General features: G+C 44.3%; 1 protein-coding gene across 3 annotated transcripts in view; it reads right to left on the minus strand.

Annotated features, from left to right (window-relative positions):
- Positions 1-24,766, minus strand: part of LOC8052629 — a 225,557-nt gene that overhangs the window by 21,391 nt on the left and 179,400 nt on the right. The gene's annotated exons all lie outside the window — the stretch shown is intronic.

Genomic DNA, 24,766 nt, shown 5'->3' on the forward strand with positions numbered 1-24,766 from the left:
AACAAGGCTGAGACCTGCAGTTTAGTTTAATATTTTGTCAGTAATTGCCAGTTTCCTCACTCAAGCTCAGAACGTGTGAAACAAGGTAATGTAAAGTTATTTTCGGTTCCTGTCAATATAATATATTACATATGCTACTGACGAAACAAACATATGTCCCCATTTGATCAATATATCATAATACCATATGAAAGACCCGTATAAAAAAAAATTTGAGATCAACCAGTTTTTTCAGTAGACTCTACCATTTTGAGTGGTGTATTATCCTGTATCTTGTACACGTATTATACAGATAAAACACACAAACTATTGTCGGCTGCAGTGTTGTGAGCCGCATCTGTTTAATTTTAAAAGTCGCTAATGGAAAAATTATTTAAACACAAGTGGAAGAAAACAATGCCATTCATGTGCCGTTTGATCTGACAAGCAAAGTATGGAAGACAACCATGGCAAGACATCAAATGCACTTGTGCGTTCTTCATTGAGAAAAACGCACATATATATGTCATGCTTCATTCATACGATGCTATTTAATATGAGTCGCATGTGTAATGTTCTTTTTCAATTGGGTAAATATGAAGATAACACTAAGCAATGCTTGTTTTCTCTTCGGCATAACCGTTCACTTTCAAGCCCTATTCTCAATAAGACAATCAACACAGCCAGATTTATTATATCTCTCGCAGACACAACTATATATTTAAATAAAGACAAATATAATAGAATCTTGTCGAAGATGGTACAAATAACGTAAAAAAGGACCTTTGGAAGCCCCATCGTCGGCCCTCATTCTCTAGCATTGCCAATATACAAGGTGTCTAATTTTAAAACAGAGGTTTTTTTGTTGTTTTTTTAGGAGGTTATAACTAGAAGAGTGCCGTTTTTGTGTGTTTATCGGACTCGGCATACATTGGAGGGGCAAATAATTGTCATAGTAAGTTCAGTCATTACTAAAACATCCGAATTAACCTTTTAATTCGTTGTTTTAGGTGTCATGTTGCAATTACTATTGAATGCCAACTAGACCAATTAAGATAATTTGCGAAAATAAATAGCTCTTGAGATATTATTTGATACATCCACCAAGGGCACGCTGCCGAGGCAGTGACGACATGACTGATACGACTTTGCCACTCTTCCAATAGTCATTGTGGGTAGGGCTTGCGGCGCTCTTTTTGCGCATAATGTTTTTAAACCGGCTTAGAAAAAGTGAAAATTTGTCAATTCATATCTAAAAGAAACGATTCCATTCTAGTAATTTGTTTTTTGAATTGCTATGACCTCTAATACCAATTGCCGTCAATACTACAACCGCAAAATGACCCCCAAAACCAAAAGCTATAAATGTAATTAACAGACTTCAGTTAATTATCCAAAATTACCATGGCAATTATCCCCTCATCGACGAGCCGGATAAATGCATGGTGGAGACGGGCACTCGTCTAACTCTCATCACTTTTGTTTAATATATTTCGTTCTAATAAAAATCAAACACCCTGCATATTAAAGCGGAAGACTTACGAGACGACGCTGTGATACTCAAAAAAGTTTTCGTCTCTCTGTATCGGTACCCTCACTTCAATCATCATATTTTGTTCCTACCGTATATATAACCAAGTAACGTATTAAGAGATTGTTTCGGCAAGATTCATTCTCGCATGTATAAAAAAAAAAAAAAAACTACGCGGAAGTCTTGAAATCTTGAGGCACCTCTCCGTATAAAACTTACAGAAGCGAATATTGGAGGAAATGCCAATACCTACTTTAAGCGCATACTATTCGTCGCGAAACAAGTCCTCAGTATTATTCATTTCTTTCTATATTTTCCAAGAATTAATGAAAAACGCTGAAACGTTTTTAACCTTAAATTTAAATTGGTGGTGTGTGTTGTTGTTGTTGTTGTTGTTTTTTTGTTGTTTTTTTATCGACAGGGGGCCTAATTCATTTATTACGAGGTTGTTCTTTTTTCTGTTTTTTTTTTTTTATTTCTCTTTGATTCATATTATATTATCCAGAATTTCGAGCCCGTCTCGCAGAACCCTATTGCCCGGACTTGCGTAACCTGATTTGGGCAGCCGGCGCTTGTCACGATTTTGTGTATTTGAATGATCAAGATTGAACAGGCACGTGGTTGAACCAACGATGAATAATTAATTTGAGTTTTACCAGTCCTTCAGTTTATTCTCGCAAAATATTGTCAATTAAAACTGCAGAACTTCGACAATGACTGAAGGGCCAGCCCTTTACTCGAATATAACCTACCCCAGCAGTGACTGTGATAAACAATTGCAGCAAAAAATGGTAAAAAAAAAACAAAAAAAGAAACATGGAACGTTGTTTCGGTCACGAATCCCAACGCCCACATGGATTTGATTCCGTGATTTCTGTACAACTCGGCGCGTGGACCTAAAAACGAGTTATTTTTTTATGAGCACCATCGTTAGGTTTAGGCAGTATTTAACGAAATGAAGAAACAAAAAACTGCTTAGATTTCTTTTAGTCATAATAAAATGCAATCCAATATGCACGCTAATAAATTTATAAACTGCAAAGAAGGACGCTAGAAATTACATTTTAAGCCTCCGAAAGCTTCACCTAGAATGACATCCGGTAAAGCCACGAGGGTATGAAGAGGTGGACCGCCGATTCATTGAGACGAAAGTGTCGCTGCAGACAGATTCTTGGTGGGAACTAAGTTAATTTAAGCCCTGGTAGATTTATTGGACAATTCTTGACAAAAATATTGTCGTTCTTTTCTTTCTAAGACCTTGACTAATCGTGTGGTCAGTGGTATTTTTATTCCAAAGTAACAAGGATTTCTTGAACAAACCAGCCGTTAAGTTCAAAACTCTAGGGTGCTCGTCGTTCAATTGTTTAAATGACAGTGACTTAACTAGGGTAAAACAATTATGATAAGTCAAACATGAGTGCGACATTTTTCAGTCATTGACCCGGCGTAGATAGCCTGGACTGAACGAATACTGCCTAGAATACAATGTCCATGTATTACATCATCGCTAGTGAATCCACCACACAGTAAAAGAAAACAAATCCGCGACACGCCCCACTAAAGCTAAAAATTAATTCAAGTGCGGGCGAGCTTGTGTGTATCAAAGATGATGGGTCAAAATAATGACTATAGGATCTTCTGTGGCGATTAAAGAATCAGGAAACTTTTTCGGGCCTGGAGAACCTTTGGTCAGTCGGTATGTGTTCTAGGCATTGTCTATGTTTGTATGTTAGATTGTTTTTGAGAGGTCTCTGTTGTTGTTCTTTTTTTGTACGAGGACGATACAACTTTCTGGGCCGCTTTTATGTATTTTATCTTCATTGTCGTTTTGTTTATCTAAGGAGGATAGACTATTTCCGTTTCTATAAAGGTCTTTTCGAAGGGGCTCCTTTGAAAAAGTCCGTACAACGTAACTGGCGTGCACATTTCTTTAAACCCTGAGACCCGGGGAAGAGTGCCGTAAAAAAAGGTAAGAGAAAAAAGAAAAAAGGGCAGACGACGTCTCAAGACGTTATATATTCCCCCTGTCTTACTTGCTTTATTTTTTTTTCTCTCCGGTCTCAGGGTTGACAGTCGTGTTCACAGTCAAGTTTGACGAAATTACGTGGTGGAGCGAAATACGTTCGTATTCTTTCGTCACCTCTATCCGGAACGGTGCTTGTTGCAAGTCGCGCTAGCGCGTCAGAGGCGATCCACTAGCAATGTCAGTAGAGCAAAACGCAGGCAGTATTGCCTGGGCTGGGTAAACCACGAAGGCTCACCCAGGCGAATCTACTCAGTCAACTCAGTAAACAGGCTTGAAGTTTATTTAGAGAAAGCCTATATACGCGGGCTCGCTGTTTTATTCTTATAGTCGTCGCAATCTCCTCGCCAGCAAGGTAGTCATAGAGCGCGTCTTCTTGATAAAAATACGTATTTAAAACTACGAAATAATTTCGGTCAATACGTTCATGGAGTACTGATGTGCATGTAACGCGTGAGAACAGCAAAACAACTACTCGAATACAAAAGTTTTAACTTCAACCAGGGATGGGCAAAATACATGCAAATATGTATCGAAATACAAATACAAAATACTTCGTCAAAATGTATTTAGTTACAAATCTAATTACATTTCCAAAAAAGCATTTAAATACAAGATACAAATACAACCAAATGTATTTGGTCTCTTCCAAATACTTTTCCAATTACATTCCTCAAAATTTGCGTCAGCGACTTCAGGGCACCTGCAACGGGTTTCTGGGTATCTCATTTTAATTTTGCATCGCACACTCGGGAGTTAGTGTGCGAGGCTCTAGTAACGTAAGAGAAATATAATCACAAAAAAAAAATGTAATCAGCTTGGACGTAATAGGTGGCAAAAGTACAGAGCTTCAGGCAGCTTTTTCTTGTCGATTACTTTTTGGTATAGACCAACCAAAAACCGAGACAACCAAGACGCGCAGCGCTAGCTAGAGAATTTTTTATTGTTGCAACTCGGATGTGGATGGAAATCAGGCTAAAAAGCATCACAAGTTGTCACAGTCACTTATTTAGCCAGTCTGCCTGTGAACGTCGATTTCGTCACTATTCTTGCCCTGGACTTGCACTGTAATCACAAAGTCACTAAATGCTTGTGCTTGATTGAGAGGCACTGCATTCCGTGCAGAACGTAGTGTTCTTCCTGCTCTGGACAGTGACAATAAATTTGAGAAATGTATTTTCGCCCTCAAAATTGTATTTAATTACAATTGTATTTGAAATACCCACATTTTAGTATTTAAATACAAACGCCAAATACATTACCCAATTTGTAATTAAATACAAATGCAAAATACACAAAGTATTTGAAATACGTATTTCAAATACTTGGATTTGAATTAGTGCCCATCCCTGACTTCAACTATGGATTCCAGTTGACGCTACCAGCCATCCCGAATCTCGCGCAATGAACTCATCAGGCGGCTGCCCGCTCTGCGCCCAGTCGCGTCTATAGTTTCTGAGAGTATTTTTCTTTTTTTTTCCTTCGTAGAGCTTTTACTGTTGCGGGAGAGTTCGACGGTGAACAGAATAAAAATTCCAACCAAGTGCGCTCCAGGGTTATTTATCGAAGAATTCGAATCTCTCGCTTCCTTCCTCCGCTCTATGTACACACGACGAGAACTTCCGGAAGCCACGTGTCAAGACGACGGCTCCTCGAGGGGCCTCGGAGGTCACACTGGTGCCGCAAATATCGCTACACGGAAAGGAGCGGCGCCGCCTGTAAACAGCAAGAAGTTCCGAGACGATCTGGGCTTCACTGCTTCAAAGCCTCTTGCAGTGTTGAATGAAGAAAACCTACGTATAACGGCAGAAGACACCCGGCACTCTAAACTGATAAAGATTCTGTTTTGGAGATACTTATTTGATTTAAAAAGGGGGCCCCCCTTAGGAAACTTAAATTTTCTTTGGCGCAGATGTGCAGCAGCTTTTGAGGAACAGATGCGGAGGATTGCAGAGAACAGACCAAAATTAAACCTTACTTCGTGGAAATTAGTTCCCTAATATTCTGGGCATTACCCACACGAATCCCCGTTTCGCTCTCTCTCTCTCTCTCTCTCTCTCCCTCTCCGTGACTGAGACACGTCCGATCTTTTCTATAGTTTCTGAAAAATATCTAAGCAGAGTTGTTTCCCTACTGGCTTCTTGCAGCGCACAGGACAATTGCCACATTGGTCGCGTGGCCTTAGGGGAAAGGAGCGTCACCTCGGTATCATTTAATAGCGTTGTATCAAGTAATAGGGACTTTCAGTAGATCGTACGCCGAGCTCTGTTTTGCTAAAGTCATTGAATCCTGGAAAAATACCGCCAAGCTGCCGTATGTTCGCCATTTTGGTCCGTGAAATTAGTGGTTTTTCCTTGACCCCTCCGTTCTTGGTAAGCCGAACTAAATTCGCTGATGTCAGGTAACTTTATGGAGACGTTTCTTGTATACCGAGAGTTTCCTATCCACACGCCGGAGAAACAAGCGTACATCTTCGTACCACCACCAGATGCTGTGCTTGGAGGCACTGAAAAATACGTTTACTGTTTTAAAATACTGAAGACGAACAATACATATAATTGTAAGAGATCCGTGGAGATGAGAATGATCATAGCCTCCTCTATACTTACAAAGCCTGGCAGTTCGACGACGGAGCCATAGAGTGCCCGGTCGCAGATTTGGAGCGCGAGGATCTGGTAGCAGAAAGCATCAAAGATCCGTTTCTCGGGAAACCTCGACGTCAGCGCACAGCCTTTGCAGCGACGAGGACCCGAAACACACTTGTTCGCTCAGCAGAAGTGTGTTTCGACGTCTCGCCGCAGCGGGGCGCCAGTCACGTGGCTCTCCTCTGATCCGTTTTCTGCCGTTCCACCTTTTCCATTTCGGCGGCCGCTCCTCATGGCGATCTGCCAGGCTTTGTCACTATAAAGCAGGCTATGGCATGATTGTTAAATTGATTGCATATCACAGTGCCAAAGACGCTTATATTGGCGAGGAACGCTCCCAGAACGATGATGCTCCATTGTGATCGCGGCGCGACTGGTTTAGAACTATTCTCTGGAAGCTTCGAAGATTTGAATGAACCGAGATGGCTATTAATAGCCATCTCGGTTCATTCAGCGTTTGGTCGTTTTGGTTTTGGTCGTCTGTTTGTTAGTACATGTTTGTGTCTGACTAGCAGGTAGGGAAGGCTATCCCTACCTGCTTTCCAAGGATTCAGTGACTTTACGTTTTGCTAGCGGGAGCCGGTGCCGTCACTTCGAAGAATGGATTCATCACGTGCCCGCTGGGCCCGCTTTCCGCAGCGTACGATCTACTAAGGGCCCCTACGCACAGTTTCGTTTGAGAGCGTTTGAGCGCATCTCTGCGAAAAACCGGGACATCCCTGCTTCTTATGTTGCGTGTCAAACTATTCATTGAGTTGGTTTCCACGCTTCATACGAGGCACCAATGTGCCAGTGACTCGCTTTTGTTTCTCGACGCAATGCAGTCAAACTCACTCGAAAGCTCTCAAACATAACTGTGCACAGGTGTCGGTGGTCAAGTGGGCTAGCGCACACCAGCTCAGAGCACGGGGAGCGAAAGCTGGCGCTGTAGAACCCAGGGATCCTAGGTTCAATCCCCACCCCTGCCCGTTTTGATGTGGATGAGCATCGTACCGGCGTGGTGCACGTTAAAGGGATGTTTAACGAAATCTGGATTACACAAAACACGGCCGCAAAAGTGTGCAACGGGATGCTACTAACACCAAAACATCACTCATAGAGCGATCTCAAAAAAAAAAAAAAGGAGGCGCAATTGGCAGATATGTTTACGTCTTCTTTCTCTGAGAAGGAGAAAAAACGGCCTCACCTCTTCTCCGCCTCGCCGCCTTGAGGGGGAGAATCGAAGAGAGGAGGAAACGAGATATCTTGACGTCACGTGCCTCGTCGACCTCGTTCAATCTCGGCCTCTTTTTCCAAAAATACGGCCGTCCATTCGAGATATCGCCTTACGAGCAGTGTTGTAGAGACTGTAGCGTCCCCCCTATAGTTCCTGCATTGTTTTCAGAAATCCAAATTTCGGTTCACCATCCCTTTAAAGACCCCAGGCTAGCGGTTGTACTGCACTGTGTAAATTTATTATCTACAACTGGGAGACAAGCCGCCCGTTGATGCAGACTACTTTCTTGGCAGTATAAACATACACACAAACCAATTTCTTTCATAACAGAACTGTACGTAGGATTTTTTTAGTACTCTATAACACGTCACAAAAAAGTCGCGCAAAAATTGAATACTAAGCTCCGTTTCGACGGGATTGCGAGAAAAGCTAAGGATACAAAAGCGAGCCCTTCGCTTCGATTGGGCTTTTTTATAAGAAGCTAAAAAGCAGTAGGCAGGTGTTGTCCACGCTGTTACACGAATTGTGTCGCACTGCAGGAAAAATCGACTATAATCATCTCTTCTTAACAATTTTTGGTTGGGGTCTGTGATTTTTCTGGTGTATAGCGGTTCTTCTGTAGTCATGTACAGGCAATTTTCGTTTGTATAACGTTTTGGTACCGCGTCTGAAAACAAACGAGCTCGGCACTGATGCGACGCGGGAATGGGGCGGGCGGAGTTGTGCTTTTATGGCATCATCAGCTTGCGATGACCGGTTCACCTTGATGACGGCGGACGGTTTATTCCCCCTTTTATTGCGTTCGATGCCACGTGGCAGGGGGATCCACTGCCTGGACAGAGCGGTTTCAATATTGGTGTCGCCCCTGCTATGCTCAGGGGAAAGGCTATAGCAGAAACTTTGTATGGGTACACGTAAGTTACTAGCACTCTATCCTCTAGAACAGGGGTCTCCGAGGCTTTTGATTGAATTAAGATATATTAAATAAATCAACCTAAATTATAATTTAAATATACAAATTTAAGCGTGAGAAAAAACAAATATGTGCTCAAGGCGGATAAATACATATATTGCAAACAGTTGCTAAGTATCATATTACAAAAAATAATTGTGACCCAGAAACCTCACCAGGCATAAAGCAAAGCGCATAGGAACTTTAAAGTATTCACACAGAACAGAAGAATAATGAAAATGGCAGATCTGATGATGATAATTTACGATAGTTACGACAGAGGACACACAGCGTACAGTATACATAAAAAAACGCAAAGGAATTTTAAATGAATTACACGGGAGTGAAACGGGACTACGAATAGTGATTTTTGGTGATGACAACGTACACTAAATATTATAATGAGAGAGCCCGCATTTTGATGAGTTCTCTATCATTCTTTCTGATATATTCGTTCGCGCTGTAGGTGCGCGTCGCAACGCAGTTTCTATTTTTTTTTTATCCGCGTTTGTTTTTGGGTTGGTAGCAACGGGCCGCGGGCCGGACGTCACTGGAAAGACCGAGGCTATCCGCGGGCCGGTCCGAACGCCTTCGCGGACAGTGGATCGGAGACCCTTTCCTATAGAGTCAGAACGCAAACATATCTAACTTATTTTGGCTAGATTGATCGTTATATTGTCACGAATGAAGGCGACGAGTCCATAAATGATGAACATGATGAACATGATGAATAAACAGAAAGGAAGAACAACCGTCGAGAAAGCAGCAGCGAGCGTCGACGGCGGCAGCAACGAGCGACGGTGCGTCGGCATGACAGCTGGCTAGCGTGAGAGTGAAAGACTGGGAAGACCGTGCTCGGCTCCTTCTTTCCTTCACTAAGTCTGGGAGTGAGCTATGGCTAGTAGACTGACTAGGCAATGTCATTTTGGCCTCATTATCTTTTACACTCGGGGTTAAAGTAAACACGAATCTTCTAAATGTACGGAGAAGCCTTGCTTCCCGGTCAAGCACACGGCATCACTCCCCCCTTTCAAAGTGCATCGCCCTGATGCAACCTTAAACGAATTAACAGAAAGCTAAACATAGGTCATTCAGGCTTTCTTTTACATTCGGGGTAAGCGTAATCACGACTCTTGTAGATGTACGGAGAAGCGTTCCCTATCGGTCATTCACGCGGCATCACTCGGACATGCATGAAAGTGTTTATTTTAACTTTCACTAACCATGTCAACATCCTCTACAACTAAAAGAATAGCATGCATAGCCTCCTCTATACTGACAAAGCCTGGCAGATCGTCACGTGACACGGCCGCCGAAAGTGAAAAGGTAGAGCGGCAGACAAGAGTCATGTAACAGGCGCCCCGCTGTGGCGACACGCCGAAACACACTTGTCCCGAGCGATGGAATGTCCGCTCGTGCTTCTCGCGTTCCTCGAGGTACCACTTCTTTTCTAGTCGGGTTTGAAAACCATGTTTTAAGTCCTAGTCGCTGCACAAGCTGTGCGCGGAATACCAGACTCCCCGAGAAATGCTCTGTGCTGCCAGATCCTCGCTCTCCAAATCTGCGACACGGCACACTATAGCTCCGTCGCCGAACTGCCACGCTTTGTGAGTATAGAAGAGGCTATGGAGCATGACACTCGTTCGTGTCTTCGTGTGAGTATAGAAGAGGCTATGGAGCATGACACTTCGTTCGTGTCGGATAACTCGCGCTGCAAAACCGAGGGGTACTGCTTTGATTTCCCTCCGTTTACGTTTTAAACTAGCAAGAATCGCATTGGCGTGCGTCCACGTAATCACTGCTACGTGATGCGTGCTAAAAACGCCAAGTTTGCATTCCTACTGCAATGGCTATTGTCCATCTACAGCAGAAAGGCAAGCTGCTCCTTTGCCCAAACATCAGGGCTGGCTTTTTTGAAACAGCGACTCAGCTGAGACTGGGGGAAAGAAAACACTGGCAAAACCAGCGCACGAGCCGAGAGATACTCCAATCAAGTCTCAAAACGCTCGAGCGCCTCAGCCTTTGCTGTGCTTTCTTTCACCTAATTTTAGCTGAGGCACTGTTCTATCAAGCTGGCCTTGCACAATTCAAGTTCTGTTAAAGGGGGCGTGCAACGATATTGGGTAAAAAGGTTTTTCACTTTACACCAGCTTACTGGCACTAGTTGGACCCAAGAAAACTCGAATGCAACGTCACAGACCGAAAAACGTCTTCGTCACGGTGGAATTCCAAGAATAAAAGCGGACCTTTTCTTTCAGTCTCTCCTTCGCAAAACTGGATGACGCTGCTGCGGAAAAAACGGAGCAATTCGATCGCCGGGATTGCGTCATCAAGCTTTGCGACCACCGCTTTCGCGATAGTTAAATGCGGCTCATATGGTGGACACGAGCGCTGCGTATAGGCATTCGATTTGGGCTCGTGACAATCAATGCCTCGACGTGCATTCGTGAAGTGGCTCGTGCCCAATGGCTGCGACGACGGGAATAGTCAAACCTTAGCCACGCGCTGGGGCTAAATGAAGACACAGTGCACGTGCCGAGTTCCAAGCATTGTTATGTTAAAAACATTGGCGGCATATAATCGGCTCCAGATCACGTAGCCGTTTGTTTTGGCTCCGAATTGAGGGGGTACACGTAAAGCCCCTCTATCCTGGGAAAAGTGGCGCCATTCATTGTTGTAGAAACGCTTGAGGCACGTGCCGCGCGCCAATTCTGGGAAATTCGTGGCGTCTGAAACCCAGCTCAGTGCTGGACTGTGCCGCCATGATCTTCCCAATGGCTGCGCGTTGCACGTACCTCGTGCATCGACGCACCTTGCGCTACTTTCGAAAAATGATGGGGCTTTAGGTAGGCGGTGTAAATTTTCCTCGATTTTTTTTTTACAGCGGAGTTGTTAAGGGCTAGTTTCCCCAGGATTGTGCCCGTCTTCAAATGACCTGATGACATAAAACTCTGGACAGCTACCGCCATCTATGAGCAACGGCGCCAACCTTTCGAGCCTATCTACTCTGGATTGCCGACTTGCGGCCGGCCATTACTTCATTCCGACCATAGTACAGCTTCGCTGGTCTTCCTTCTTCACCAGAGTGCAAAGGCTGAAAGTTTTTTTTTCTCAGACTGCCATTGCCTGGAAAAAGAACGTGTGTTTTATAGCTTAAAAATTCCAAGGAATAATTATAAGCTGTATTTATTTAAAGTACAAAAATTGTTTCATCGCCCCGTTTATTAAAAGAACGAACAGCAATAGTAGAGATCTTAATATCCTTTCATCGATTTTTTTTTTTTTTTTTTGAAAAACAGCACCGTTGAATACGGCTTGGGCTGCTAAAAAGTCGCTTTTGTTATCTCCTTTAAAAGCAGTGGTCGCTTTTTCGTCTAATAAAGCCGTGACGTTCCGTGCACAAAAACAAAGAACAGCAGGTTTACAGTACTTTGTTTCAATCACTTCCAACAAACAGTTGTGTGTAGTATGGAAACTGCGCTAAAACAAACAAAAAAAACTTGAGTTTCTGGGGTTCCTGACCTCTAATAAGTACGATGGGTTTTGTTCTTTAGAACAGTTTCCCAAACACCCTTTCCGCTTCTGAAAAGCCGCCTACGACCATGCTTATGGACAATTTTTCCGCCGTGTTTTTAATTTGTTAACAATAGTACCACATTTATAAACGGGGAAGTCTGACGGCGTCCGTCTGTGGACAAAAGAGTGGAAGCTCGCCGCGTCAAGAAAAGGAGAGTAGTGAAGGACAAATGCGGTGAGGGACGCGCCGTCACGGGGCAGAAGCCAATGCGCGCGCGGTTGCTGCTGGGGCGAGTCTCAACTTGCAGGTGTGAGGAGCGCGTATGCCTTATTGGTTTGTGTTACAAAATGTAGTGTGAACCGAGTACTAGCGCTGTGCAAGTAGGCGGCAAAAAAATTAAAGGAATATCCTTTGGTGAATCCTTTTAGGAATATGTTACCACGACCTTTGGGCAATGCCACGCATGTCCCCCTTTGGCAAATACTAACACTGACCCAGTAACAGAGCCAAAAATAGGCAGCAAAAAAAGAAGGAAGCCAAAGAAAAAGCCAAAACAGAAAAGTGAAAGGGTCAGCGTTCGCACTGTCCAAAGTGAGACGTGTATGGCGTTTCCCAAAGGTCATGATAACGCACTCCGTAAAAACCCATACCAATAAATCTTCCATTATTTATTTGTAATTATTGATTTTAAGGTATGATAAAGCTTATTAGGCTTTCTTTTTTTTTTTTTTTTTTTTTTTTTGATACCACTCAAAAGCATGGCAGCTGGCTTCGCTGACGACGCAGAGCACAAAAAGCACAATCGGGTGGTGCAGTATTTTGTACTGCGCTTTTCTTACTCTGCCAAAGTCGATTGCTGAAGCAACGGCCCATCTCGACTCAAATAATGGCCGGTGTTCGTACAACTCGTTTTTCAGCCTATGCTCCTCCCTTCGTCGTTAGCAGCGCCAAACATAGTCCCGGTACCTCGTACAACAGCTGAACAAGAAAAACAAGAAATTAGAGCGTTCTCAAATCAGTAAAAAAGACAAGACACTACACAGATCAGAAGTGAAGTTTAATTAAGCTTCCTCGCTGCTCGACGTTCGGCAATACACTACGACAGGATATATTAATGTGGTTGCTGTTCGCTTCGACGCACGAGTGAAGCGCTGCCTCGGGATACGGCGCGGAGCTATTTGTAGCAACAACAGATTCGCAGCCAGACCTCATTATCTTTACGCTTCTATGCCCCGTACTCGGTGTGACTCGACTTTTATTCGGGCCTCCAAATGATGACTCTATTACTGCGTTAGTGATTTTTTATAGATAATACTCGGATGGTACACTCTTATTCTGTCGCTTCAAATCTTATTACTCTTCACTGTCGTCTTGTGTATATATTTACCATTATTCTCTCGTCTAAGAAAAAACAATTGCTTATTATACGTTCTTTTGTCTTGTACTTGAGAATTCTGCATTTCTTCCCCTACTTGGTTTCAGCTTACATCCGAGCCTGGCCGTCGTTATAGGACGAGGGTCCAATCGAACAGCGCAAAAAACGCAACGTCATGCCGTTCTCCGCTCCCGTTAGGACAAGCCAGCGGTGGAGCACGCGCAGAAAAACTGCGAGCACCGCTGGTCCTATCAACTGCGGAGAGCACGCCATGACGGTGCGCCTTTTTCGCCGTTAGATTGGCCCTTCGGCTCGTAATATCAGCCACGCTCGGACCGAAGGTAAAACAAGGTATAGCTCTTTGTATTCTCTATCTATTCATCTCTTCATCGTTCCAGAGCGATGATTAGCTCTATGGATGCCCGGACAGATAGTATACTCCTGTAGATTACGAGCCGGCTTTTTTTTTTTTTTTTCCATTTCATAGTTATGTTTCCTCTTTTGCGTGTTAGATCATTAATATTGCTGATTTCTCGCTTGTTTTTTTTTTTTTCCTGTTAAATAATAAATACCACTGATTCACATAATAAGTTGGAGACTGAAAAATGTAATACTCACTTCTCAATTCTCAAGAGCGTCGCGTTCCGACTTTGTACAACTTACTCGTTTCAAAACATGACGACGTGTTGTCGTCGCCTAATTTTTCTACGTGAAAAGCTTTAATTACGCTTATTGTTGCGAACATGCAATCTATTATTTTTTGAACGCGTAAACTCTTTTTTTTTTTTTTTTGTCGGGCGATCTACTGAACCTATTAGAGCAAACATTCAGGTGACATGTAAGTCAACGTTGGCCAATCATTAAAAATGCATACTTCATTCCATGATCCGCACATTCGAGTTCCGGAATACAGATGCAGTTTATTCAGATTTAAAATATTCTTTATAACTAAAAAAAGAACGCATTATTTCCTTCATAATAATTTTTTCGGCAAAGGAGGACAACAGGGCCCAAACCTCGTGTAAATAAATTAATAAATATTTAATTTTTTTTTGTATTATTTAGGTACACTTTTTTACGCAAGAAATCAAAGCCCACACTAGCACACGTGGCCTGGGATCTCCGGTTGTCTCTGGTATTATAATACGATTGTAAAAATGGGATCCTTCCTCCAAAATGACGTCTAATGGCGAATTCCTTTGGTCGTTTTGGAGCGCGCCGGGATCTACTTTTCTGGAGCGAGCCTATTTCACTGGGCAATCGGGATCGAGACCGACGTGTACCACTGGTCGTTTTGGATTAGCTCCCGCTCCAGATCTAGATCTGGATCCGAGAAAAGTCGCTCCTACGATTTCGGCGGATTCAACCGGAAGCCAGCCGGGCCAGCCCTCGGCGCACACACGTGACTTCCTTTCTCGTGGGGCGTCTCGCCTGATCTCGCCCATTTCGCCTCTGAAGAAGAAGAAGCACGTCGCGGGCTAGGCTCCTAGATTAGAGAGTTTTAGTAGATCGTTTCGATACCCCCGATAGGCCCGATAACGATACTATGCATGCGCAAGGGACGCGGTGGCGGAGTATCGGGTATCGTTATCGGAGTCATGAGAACGATCTACTAAAACTCTCTATTGTCTCGACATCAGAAGAATTCGTAATGGCCGCTTGCTTACCCCTTGGCTCGACAGCCGGTTCGTTTTCCAGGAAGAAGAAGAGAAGGTATTTGCTGACGCTACGAGCATTCCGGCAATCTTTGCTAGAAGCGCCTGAGTCATTCCTTCCGCTCGTGCGTCGAACACGTGTTAGTGCCGCGATTGCGAAAAAGTCTTCGAAACGACCGCGGCGGCCGCGGAAAGGGGATTCCCGGGCAGTTGAATGACGAGAAGGCGTCCGCCGATCCCGGAGCAGTGGTCATGTTTCAATGGGGATCCGTAGGCGGCGCGACCCGTTCGGATCGTGTGCTCCAGTCCGGATCTGGTCAACTGATCCCGGCGCGCTCCAAAACGCCCAGTGAAATTCGCTATAAGAGATGCTAAATTACATGTCCTCAGAGCCCAGCGTGGGATCTCCTCAGCCCAGCACGCGCATGTTCGTCGCTTCGGAAAGCAAGTAGATCACGCGCCATACGGACAAACACTGAAAACAGAACCGGCCTGGAGCCCTTTTCAGCGATAAATGCACGTTTGCCTGCATGGCGTCCCGACTGGTGCTCAATGCGTTCGAGCACATGAAGCATGCGCGTGAAGGTAGCTTTGGCAGGCTCGCAATTTCACGTGCTTTGTCGCACGAACAGAAACATAGCAGCGGCCAGATGCCCTGTTTGCGTCTCACAGCCAGTTTCCTTACGTCACAGCTACCGCCCTGCAGCGTGGAAACTGTCGTCTTTCTGCACCAGCGATAACCCCGCTGAGGGTCTGCGCGAGCAGAGCACGAGGCAGCACGAGCTGTCTCGAGAACTGGTGCCTACCTGCTATGAACTATACCGTTATGGAGGCGTCACGCATGTGTGGAACGCTTGGAGAGATCGGTCTATCTAGGGTGCCTCAATGTGCCTCAAGTGGACACGAAGGCACCCTAGGTCTATCGAAACAGTCGAAGACCAACTGTGCAAACTTAATGGAACAAAAAAAGAACGGGGGGGGGGGGGGGGGGGGGGGGGGGACATGCTTTTCTTGAAGTCACTCCGAAGTGTGGCATGTCCCTTTGCTGCGATCACGTGACCCATAAATATTGCGCCGCTGCATGTCAACTGCTGTTGTGAGCGTTCAAAAAACACGGGTAAGGGACCGGAACGGTATATATGACCGGCTCGCTGTCACAATCTCGACACCCGTTACCGCCACGGCTACTCACGTCTGGTGAGAGGAAAACGCTAGGTGCGGCCGGTCTCAAGCCTCTCATCGTTGCTCCGCAGCCAATCAGATCGCGGCATTGCCGATCAGGACGTCGAAGGACCAATGCCAGAAGAAGAGTGAACGCAATATGCCACGCTCTGCGCGTCTCTGAACTAAGTAAGACTCGTGTTCACCTCAAGAGCCGTAGTAAATAAAAACGTCCGGCTCCTCGCGGAACGCTACTGATTTCCTTTTGATATATAAAATAGAAATATGTGTAGGTGTATTGAACACCCCTGTCAGACGGGAAAGTAAATGTCATTTTCATAGAATGTCACTCAACGCTCGCCGAATCAGCTTGTGATCCTGGTTCTTCACGTGGTGCGTGCACGCGCCGCGTGGTGTATTAAACACGCGGATTGGCCGAGCTGTAATGACATTTTACTTAAATGTCATTTAACGTGCCCGTCTGATAGGAGTATTAGATTAGATGTATATGTTATCTTATCAAGACGTACATATTTCAAGCGCTAGAAGCATGGCTTCTTCCTCCAACGACCAAATTATGTAAGAACTATTTCGCGCGCCGTATGAACAATGCGCAAAACTACCATCTTACTTGAAATGAGAACGAGTATATAAGCCTCAGAGTCTCGAGCCCTCGACGTCCTATACATTCGCCACTGAGCAGAGAGGGGCAAATTTAGTTGTTTTTTTAATTTGAAGAACCGCTATTTAAACGGTGGGCTATGTGCAAGACAGAATTGTGAGATGGGGTGGTTAGGAAAAAAATAGTGATCGATATAAAGTTACCCCCTGTCTGCTCCCGCGTAGGCAATGCAGGCTTAAGGTCCATTGAAAATAAATTAATAAGGTAAGTTTAACAACTAAAATATAATCCTTTTTTTTTAATACTAAAGACAAGAAGAAGCAACATATAGCGAGTGAGTCTTCAGCCACAAAGCAGGCTTTATCGGCGGTTGTATAATAAATTAAATTAAAATTGCCGAACGATTTTCTTTTGGAAGTTAATCGATGATGTATAGACAATTAGCTCGCGTGCGCTCTGACTTCCGCCACAGCCGATATAGAGGCTTTACACACGCGCCAGAATACAGTCGCCATTGCTGACCTTCTCTTGTTTTACCGAGATACCGAGCCACTGAACCGGGTGTTGACGAGCCTCCAGAAAGGCCAATGCTGGGAAGAAGGACACAATGGAACCTAAGATGGCGAAAACCTGAACTGCTATGGTAATGACGAAGTGAAGAAAATGGAATAAGAGGAAACAAAAACTGAAGGTCAGTTATGGCGGCGCCATTGCACAACTGCTGCAAAGCATCTGTAACATTATCCCTAATTAATTTTCGTTACCTCAAAATACCTTACTTTTAACACACACACACACAAAAATAAATTCAATCCCTTGAGCAGACTCAGTGGTTTTGGCTCTTGTTAATGCCAACAGTTTAGTTTAGCGGTCGCACCGCTAATACATCATACAAAGGAGAGTCTGCAGACACTAGAAAGTTTTAGTGTGGTGCCTGGAGCGCGTCTTCGACTGGTGTGTGTCTAGCGCCCTCTGCTGGCCATACCTCCAAAGTGGTACCCAAGTGGCATCAAATGACGTCACCGAAGACGGAGTGTCATGCCGTTGCATGTCGCGATCCTGGCAGTTGGTCGTAGAAATGCTTGCGAAAAGCACGAGAGAACGCGTGTCGCTGTAATCACGGTGTAGCAACTTCTGACTGTCGAAGCTTCCGTGGACTGCCACGTCGGAGAGCGACCTGCAGCAGTGCAGGCGTCTGACACATCAACCACCGCTCCTTGGACACCGACAGGATCGCGACCGGCGACAGAATGACACTTCTATGACGTCATCAGGCGGAAATCGAGGGACAGGGTTGCCACTGGGTTCGGAGTCAAAGTAGCCAAATCACGCACAGAAAGTAGCTAAAAGTAGCCATTTTATTCAAAATTTCGCCAAAAAGTCACCACACCAAATATTGGCATTATAAAGGTACAAAAAAATATAGAAGAAATAGCACACTATATTAAAGTTCAATAACTAGCAGTCTTGAGTTTACTGCACGCACGTGCCGGTCGTATTCGGTCGTAAATTGCATAAATTCTTAGAACGCTTTATAATCATTTCAAACACTATAGCGAAGTTCCAGTAAATGCTGTTGGCCCCAGAATAGTTTGCAGTAATTTTCTGGAGCACTTCATCTGGGACCATGTATCTAGATTATGTTTTCTGCTGCAGTCAGAGGCCAAACTTTATTTTTAGGATGAACTTCGGAAGGTCAAGCTTCATCTTAATGCAAAGTTCAATTTTGGTCAGCTCTACGTGGGAGAATACTCTCTGCTTCGGCATTTGAGACTGGAAACGTCAGAATCTTGTCGGCGCCTGCGATTACTACACTCTCAAGAAAAAATGGTGTATCGTTACACCCTTTGTCCCATATAATACACCCAAAAACTTCATTTCGACGTACTGAGCCCCATAGTCGAACAGACGGCCCCCAAATTTTACGATGGGCTTGATAACGGTACGATATAACTTTTTAAATAGCTAGAGTACGTATCAAAGACCACATAAAGAGAACACCGAGTTTTTACAGTAGAGCCAAGAAAACCCGGATTATTTGTTTTTTGTAGTCAGTAAAACGTACATTAGTTATTTTAATAAGTTGTACCACACGGCTATCGAGCCCCTCGTAAAATTTCGGGCCGTCTGTTCGACTGTAGGGCGCTGTACGTTGAATTGAAGTTTTGAAATGTATTATATGGGACAAAGGGTGTAACTACACCCTTTTACACCCTTTTTTCTTGAGACTGTATGGGGAAGGCCATATTGCGGCAGCATCCCTGAAAATCAGTGCCTGGAACCAACAACTTAACGCGGAGCTCGTCTAGTTCGTGGCAAAAGCAGACCACAGTAGTCGGATATCCGCTTCCAGCTCATTCCTAGAGGTGCTGAAAAGGTGAGAACACAAACTGGAAATTTTCCGGCAAGCATTGGGCCCCATTACAATCTCCGGGCTGATTGCTTGAAGTCTGCAGAGTGCAAATGTTGCGTTAGGAATGTGCGTTTGCAGTTGACTCGCCATTTTCTCCAAGAACTAAAAGCATCGTTGTCGAATGCACAGTTGCTCCTGGGAAGGCAATCCGATCGTAGCAAGCCGTTCTGAAAATGCTGCGATGCTGCCTCGAGGTCAGCTTGTGTAGGGTCCAGGTCGTCCAGGTAAATGCTCTCAGTGTTTCTTTATTCTTTTCAGTAAACCTGCCCGTTTCCAGCAGTGAACACAGCTTGCAGAACGAGCAAGTTTTGGCCCAAAAACGTGTCGGTCCGATACTGCTGATAGCCGCAACAGGCCGCCGAAAGTAGCCAAAAATTCGCCAAATCGCCAAACGTAATTTTCGGTAGCCAAGCGCCCCCAAAAGTAGCCAATTTGGCGAAAAGTAGCCACCAGTGGCAACCCTGTCGAGGGACCACTTTTTGGACGCGGTAAACACACCAGTCGGAGACGCGTTCCAGGCGCCATGATTTTAGGCAGTGTTGTGCCCGTTACCAAAAATACGTAACGAAACAGCGTTACTCGTTAGCTTGGAAAAAAGATAACGCGTTACAAAGCTCCGTTTCAATTTTGCAAATGTAATGAAATACCGGTGTCGTTACTTGACATGGCTAACGGGCTTTACTTTTACTTTTGTTTGTCGTTACTTTGTGTTTCACCGTTAGTATATGACTGTAGAGTCTCAACCACAAACGTCTCTATAAGATTGTCGAAAACCTCTTCAGAGACGGGAGTTTGATGTATACGGTCGGTCTTCCTCTGCTTCAGCAAGGGTGTGTTGGGAAAGTGGGTTGTAGCTTTGGTATTTCGTTTCCTTGAAATTACCGCGAACTCTGACAGCTTCTACGAATGGAGGGACTGACAGAAAAGAAGAAAAAAAATTAGGACTGATGCGAAGCACCGCTGTTAATTTCTGGTTATCCGTTATGTGGAACAACGAAATATTAACTAAATAAGCTGCATCACGAATTAGCATAGAAAAAAAAACTGTCCAAATAAACCGCAACCTTAAACATATATCACATAGGCGTGTTTATATATAACTTATATGATTCATTTACCCTCCTTCTGAATTATACAAGTAAACAAAACTAAGCCGGTTTCGAAGACTCTTTCGCTAGCTTACATTAATGAGCACTGTGAGATGTAGCTGAAAAACTGCGACTGACAAAACGATCTCGAAAGAAAGGTGCGTTCTTTTGACTAAGAAAGCTTAACCGCGACATTCTAACGGAGAAAGTGACATTGGAGAATAACTCTTAGGGCCGGTTGCACCAACGTCGCTTAGCGCAAAGCGGAGCTTAGCCGGGAACTTAAGCTTAGTTTCGGTTTCGTTCGGTTGCACCAAACTCGCTTATCGCTAAACCTAGCACTAAACTACGCTTAACTTAAGCGCTCAACATTGGGCGCTTTGCTTCTGGTTGTTTCTTAATCCTCGATTAAAAACATGGCGGCTGGTTTGTCACGGTCGACGCGGTGGACGAAATCGGTTGTGCAAAGTGTTTTAGGCTACATCAGCGTGAAAGTCTCGACAAAATGACTTTCGATTGTGACAAGGATTCAAAATATTGTCGCGTGAAGTGTTTATCGACCCCTGTTTTCAAGTTGGCTCTCCACTTTCAGGGCGTGTTAGCCCTAACCGAGAAACGTACGGAGCTGTGGGGCTCACGTCTGTATTCCCGTTGGTTCTTCTGTCAACGAGCTTATTCGTATGTACTTACTAATTTTCGCATAGCTGTAACGTATTGTTATTTACCACCTTGTTTATTTACACTTGCAGCGCGTATCCTTCAATCTGATCAGCGCGTTGAATAGTGGCAGTACATGATCTCGGCGATCAGCTGATTGTCGACACCTCTGCCGTTTGCATTAGATTGCGGCGCTTTTAAGCAATACAACAGCGAAAATTCAATTTCTTTCGTTTTCTGAGTTTTGAGACAATCTTCAGTGAATTTTCCTTATCTCGCGAGTAGAATCTTGGCTTCAGAAAACTGTATCGTTCCATAACTGTAACTTTTTTGGTGATCGCATTTTTTTTTTTTTTTTTTTATATACTTTGCTTTATATCTTTCATTCGTTTCCCGAGAACGAGATACTGTTGTTCCCGAGTTGTGCTCTGTGATGGTGTTTTCCCTTTACTTTTGTCGTTTGTTGTCATTGTGACGATGGTTGAGACTATACACCGGTACACGTTTTCAATGAACTTCAGTTGAAAGTTGCGCCTTGTTGTGTCCTGCGTAACTTTTTTGGTGATCGCGATTTTTTAGGAATATTTTGCTTTATATCTTTCATTCGTGGCGACGACAAATCGTAACGACTACTATGTTAGATTCGTTCATTGCTGTATCGGGGCAGGCTGGTGCAGGTGATGCGAAGAGACGACCGTTCTTATCGGCACGATGTGATGTACTAGTGGGAGTTTTTTTTTTTTTTTTTCTGAACTCGACAGTGTGAAACTGAAGTCCGTTTGAGGCTGCAGCGGATGTTCAACGACGGTACAGTGCAGTTCTGTCACCTTGCTGATAGCAACGAGTACCGTCGATGCAAGGACCCTTGACCTGACCTCTCGAAGATTTCCGGGCATTTTCGCAGCTGCCGTGGCGAGTTCGTCACTGTTTTGAACTTCATCGGTCTCAGGCTTGACTTGGTTTTAGTAGTCATCTTACCTGCCTACTTATATCCATGATGTTTTGTCTTCAGCGATGTAGCGAGTAGAGTGTCCTTCTCGCGTTCGGTGAGATTTGGGGCCCCCGATGGCTCCTTCGCCTCAAAATGTGAGCACGAAAACTACTACCACTGTCAAAATATCCTGTTATCAACCGATATTAAACACACAATCAAAGATGTAAAGAGCATTCGTGTTTATTTGAAGCTTTGACTTCTGTTATTGAAAGTTAAACGAAAAAATGATTGAATTTGGAGGCCTTTAATTTGTTACTCACCGAAGAAATACAGCGAAAAGCAGACGCCGACGACGACTACTACGGCAGTTTGTCTTTTTTCTTTTTTTGTTTACATCACGTGATTCCTCTCCGCCAATCGTATTCGTCGCTCTGAGCGTTCCCTAGTTTGCTCTGTTTGTCCCTAGATTCCCTACGCAAATCCGGCGTTTAGCTAGGGGCGCGTCTGTAAAGCCGGCTTAACCTTGGTGCAACCGGAATTTAAACCCGTGCTTACCTAAGCTCGGTTTAGGGCGCTAAGCCGGCTTAGGAAAGCGCCGCTTTGGGTTAAGATAAGCGACGTTGGTGCAACCGGCCCTTAGGGCCGGTTACACCAACGCCGCTTAGCGCAAAGCGGAGCTTAGCCGGGAACCTAAGCTTAGTTTCGGTTTCGTTCGGTTGCACCAAACTCGCTTATCGCTAAACCTAGCACTAAACTACGCTTAACTTAAGCGCTCAACATTGGGCGCTTTGCTTTTGGTTGTTTCTTAATCCTGGATTAAAAACATGGCGGCTGGTTTGTCGCGGTCGACGCGGTGGACGAAATTGGTTGTGCAAATTGTTTAGGCTACATCAGCGTGAAAGTCTCGTCAAAATGACCTTCGATTGTGACAAGGATGCAAAATATTGTCGCGTGAAGTGTTTATCGACCCCTGTTTTCAAGTTGGCTCTCCACTCTCAGGGCGTGTTAGCCCTAACCGAGACAAGTACGGAGCTGTGTGTCTGTGGGGCTCACGGGGCTCACGTCTGTCTTCCCGTTGGTTCTTCTGTCAACGAGCTTATTCGTATGTACTTACTAATTTTCGCATAACCGTAACGTATTGTTATTTACCACCTTGTTTATTTACACTTGCAGCGCGTATCCTTCAATTCGATCAGCGCGTTGAAACATGATCTCGGCAATCAGCTGATTGTCGACACCTCTGCCGTTCGCATTAGATTGCGGCGCTTTTAAGTAATAAAACAACGAAAATTCAATTTCTTTCGTTTTCTGAGTGTTGAGACAATCTTCAGTGAATTTTCCTAACCTCGCGAGTAGAATCTTGGCTTCAGAAAACTGTATCGTTCCATAACCGTAACTTTTTTGGTGATCGCGATTTTTTTGGAATAGTTTGCTTTCTATCTTTCATTCGTGGCGACGACAAATCGTAACGACTACTATGCTAGATTGTTCATTGCTGTATCGGGGCAGGCTGGGGCAGGCGATGCGAAGAGACGACCGTTCTTATCGGCACGCTGTGATGTACTAGTGGGAGTTTTTTTTTTCTGAACTCGACAGTGTGAAACTGAAGTCCGTTTGGGGCTGCAGCAGATGTTCAACGACGGTACAGTGCAGTTCTGTCACCTTGCTGATAGCAACGAGTACCGTCGATGCAAGGTCTCGTGACCTGACCTCTCGACGACTTCTATTCGACGATTTCCGGGCATTTTCGCAGCTGCCGTGGCGAGTTCGTCACTGTTTTGAACTTCATCAGTTTCAGGTTTGACTTGATTTTAGTAGTCATCTTACCTGCCTACTTATATCCATGATGTTTTGTCTTCAGCGATGTAGCGAGTAGAGTGTCCTTCTCGCGTTCGGTGAGATTTGGGGCCCTCGATGGCTCCTTCGCTTGAAAATGTGAGCACGATAACTACTACCACTGTCAAAATAACCTGTTATCAACCGATATTAAACACACAATCTCAGATGTAAAGAGCATTCGTGTTTATTTGAAGCTTTGGCTTGTGTTATTGAAAGTTAAACGAAAAAATGATTGAATTTGGAGACCTTTAATTTGTTACTCACCGAAGAAATACAGCGAAAAGCAGACGCCGACGACAACTACTACGGCAGTTCTTTTTTTTTTTTTTTTTTTTATTATTTACATCACGCGGTTCCTCTCCACCAATCGTATTCGTCCCTCTGAGCGTTCCCTAGTTCGCTCTGTTTGTCCCTAGATTCCCTACGCAAATCCAGCGTTTAGCTAGGGGCGCGTCTGTAAAGCCGGCTTAACGTTGGTGCAACCGGAATTTAAACCCGTGCTTACCTGAGCTCGGTTTAGGGCGCTAAGCCGGCTTAGGAAAGTGCCGCTTTGGGTTAAGATAAGCGGCGTTGGTGCAACCGGCCCTTAATGTGTTTGTTTTTTTGCAAATTAGAGTTCAACTTCCTGGATGTTCCCAGCAGCTTGAGTTTCGGCATACAGAGCAGACATTTAAACAGAAAAATGTCTGGCATCGTTTCCTTCAGTTTAAACATAGCACTTAGCCCGGGCCATAATAACGAAAAGTGAGTGCGAGATGGCAGTAGAAGGGGCTTTTATAACAAGCGTCCCAAAACGGCTTTGTTGGTTAAAGGCAAAAGTTGCATGACAAAGGCAACACGGACTGCTCACAAACAACATAACTTCATAGCCACACCGGTTTTAGTCACATCCGGTTTTGGCTACACAAGCAACGAAAAGAGGACACCGATCGCTTAACATAACACATAATTATAACCAAAGAAGATTATTGGTCATTATAAACGAAGTATAGCGCCGGCCATACTTTGGTTATTATTTCATGCGCACTCGCATTATCTTTACGAGTATATATGATTAAAAATGTGGCGAGCGCTTATAAGCTCTTTACCCTAAGTTTGTAGTTCATGTCCAAAAAACTGTTGTTGTTTCTTTGTTGTTGTTGTTTTTTTTTGTCTTTTT

This window comes from Ixodes scapularis, unplaced genomic scaffold (genome assembly GCF_016920785.2).
Source record: "Ixodes scapularis isolate PalLabHiFi unplaced genomic scaffold, ASM1692078v2 PGA_scaffold0__279_contigs__length_252992795, whole genome shotgun sequence".
NCBI classification, from domain to species: domain Eukaryota; kingdom Metazoa; phylum Arthropoda; class Arachnida; order Ixodida; family Ixodidae; genus Ixodes; species Ixodes scapularis.